The sequence below is a fragment of the Cebus imitator genome, unplaced genomic scaffold, assembly GCF_001604975.1.
Source record: "Cebus imitator isolate Cc_AM_T3 unplaced genomic scaffold, Cebus_imitator-1.0 Scaffold53, whole genome shotgun sequence".
Taxonomy (NCBI): domain Eukaryota; kingdom Metazoa; phylum Chordata; class Mammalia; order Primates; family Cebidae; genus Cebus; species Cebus imitator.
The window spans coordinates 560135-562951 of NW_016107368.1; the positions used below are offsets into that span (position 1 = coordinate 560135).

General features: G+C 44.9%; 1 protein-coding gene across 1 annotated transcript in view; it reads right to left on the reverse strand.

The window, feature by feature from the left end:
* LOC108304193 (armadillo repeat-containing protein 8-like) overlaps window positions 1-2817 on the reverse strand; it is a 14969-nt gene that overhangs the window by 3460 nt on the left and 8692 nt on the right. The window lies entirely within an intron of this gene.

Here is a 2817-nt window from a genome sequence, read left to right on the forward strand (position 1 = left end):
AAAAAAAAAAAAAAAAAAGAATGTGAACAATGACTTAATCTATCCTGATCTTTGTAAAAGTGGCCTTCTTTGAGGTGGGCCCAAGGAGGCATCCTTTACTATTCCTATCACAAACTTGGTAAAGTTTGGAAAGAGGCTGCAATTGTGGGAGTTAGGAAGTCAGGTTTCAGCAACGGTCTCCTCTTCTAAGCTCTGGAAAGAAAGTCTACAATGTTCAGGTATGATAGCTGATTGAAGTAATGCCAAGTAGACTGTGCATACAATAAGCTGGATTCAAGTGCAGTTTCTGTAGTCATGGATATCACAACAGTTTTTAAAGTGGTACACTTAGGTTTATTCTTACAATCACTGAAGACTCTAAAGATGTTATTGTGAACAGTCTAATCATCATAACAAAGCTCTAGAAAGATTATCTCCAAGTTATGAGCAAGTTGGGTTCTACAGGACATTGTCAGAAGCAAGTTTATGAATGATGCCACAGACCATCTACCTGACTCCCCAGATACTTAAAGAGGCTGAGAAGAGCAGTTCTGATGGAGGCATGAGTTCTGGGGCCCTGCAACCATGAAGCCCTCTGAGCCTGGGTGGAGAGGGCTGGTTAGCAATAGCTTCTCATATGTAAGCATCTGAAAGTCAAAGGATCAAGGCCTTAATGACAGAAAGAACCTGAGAGGTACTCTTCAGGTGACAGACTTTACTGTGCCATGATGGGAACGCCACATGAGGGTCTTGATCAAAATTCTATATTGCTCTTTAGATCTGCCAAATCAAACTCCTTCTGGATCTTATTCAGAGGTTGGATAGGTTTGATTATTTTGGTTCTCAGACACCATACCTTTATTGTCTTTCTATTATCATTATCTAAGGGGTCTTTTTAGAAGAATGGTTTTGGAGGCAAGATCACCTTTTTTTTAGATGGACTTAGGTTGGGTAGCTCAGACCTTGATTCTTTTAATAAGGGGTTAAGTTTAAGAAGAGCTAAAAACTTATGTGCCATACAAATCTGGGAAAACAGTACCAGTGGAGTCTAAGCAAGCAGGCCTAAACCTACCCCATTTGATGCTGGTAAGGCCTCTCTTAGCATTCTAGGTTGTCCCTGAGATGATTTTAAGTAAAATCTGTTTTTACTTCTGAACAAGTATGAGCGAAAAACCCCACTGAACAACATGGCTCTCAGCCACAAGAGATGGGCTGACAGAGCCCATCGTTTATGCCAGCAGCTGTGCAGGTAGAGGTTCCAGTTCTCAAGGTACAAGCTCAAATCCAGCCTTCAGTATGTGGCTTGGACTTGACTTTGATGTTACGCTCACTAACCAGTAGCACTGGGCTGCAGTTATTTAGTTCTTCTTCTTCTTTTTTTTTTTTTTCTTGAGACGGAGTGTCGCTCTGTTGCCCAGGCCGGAGTGCAGTGGCGTGATCTCAGCTCACCACAACCTCTGTCTCCCAGGTTCATGCGATTCTCCTGCCTCAGCCTCCTGAGTAGCTGGGACTACAGGTGTACGCCACCATGCCTGGCTAATTTTTGTATTTTTAGTAGAGACAGGGTTTCATTATGTTGGCCAGGCTGGTCTCGAACTCCTGACTACATGATCCACTTGCCTCAGCCTCCCAAAGTGCTGGGATTAAAGGCATGATGAGCCACTGTGCTCAGTCTGTTATTCTTCTTTGGCCTACAGGATGATAAGCTTCAGGGAAGCAGAAGACCAGCCTGTCCTGTGTGCTCCACAATCTGGGACAGCCATTTACTTCAGAGGAGTTAAGTTCCTCTCTCCTTCAGTGAAGAAGACAGACAAGCTGTCAGCCAAGATACAGTGTTACAGTGTGACGTGTCCTACAGATGCTGCAGGAGCACAAAAGGCATCCCTGGAAAAGCCTGGAAGGGAGGGTGGAGAGTGGGTCATGCAAGGCTTTTTGGAAGACATGGCAACCTGATAGGAGTTTTGAAGGATAAATGGCCAGTGTCCAGGCATTCTTTCTCCTTGCTTTCAGGACACATCATGTACCTGAGTCTCTGCCTGCCTCACTGGCTGTTCCTTCTGCTCCTTTGCTGCACCTTTCTCATCATTGCCTAAATGCTGGGGGGCTCTAGATCTTGCTCCTTAGGCCTCCTCTCTCTTACTTGCTCTAGGTGACTTCATCCAGCTCCATGGCTTTAAATACCATTCAGATTTATACCCCTAGCCATGCTCTTCCAAGTCCCTTGGATATCTAATAGGTACAGTATCCTAATGTCGGCATACCCAAACAAGAACTTTTGATATTCCCCACCACAACCCACTTCTGTATGTCTCACCATCTTGGTATACAGCAACACCCTCCATCTAGTTGCTCAGGCTAAAACCCTAGACATTTTCCTTTTCTCTCTTTAACATCCTATACTGAATCTGTGAGTAAGTCCCATTGGCATTTATATTCAGATTAAAATTCTGAATCCAAACACGTCTCAGTACTTCCAACACTAACCTCCCATCCTTACTGACATTATTGCAATGGCGTTTAACTGGTCTCTCTGCCTCCATTCTTGCTCTCCTACAGATGGTTCTCTATATAGTCATCAGAGTGATCTTTTAAAAATTCAAATCAGGGCGAGGTGCAGTGGCTCATGCCTGTAATCCCAGCACTTTGGGAGGCCGAGGCGGGCGGATCACCTGCAATCAAGATCTCGAGACCAGCCTGGCCAACATGGTGAAACCCTGTCTCTAGGCCGGGCGTGGTGGCTCACACCTGTAATCCAAGCACTTTGGCGGCCAACGCAGGTGGATCACCTGAGGTCAGGAGTTCAAGACCAGCCTGACCAACATGATGAAACCCCATCTT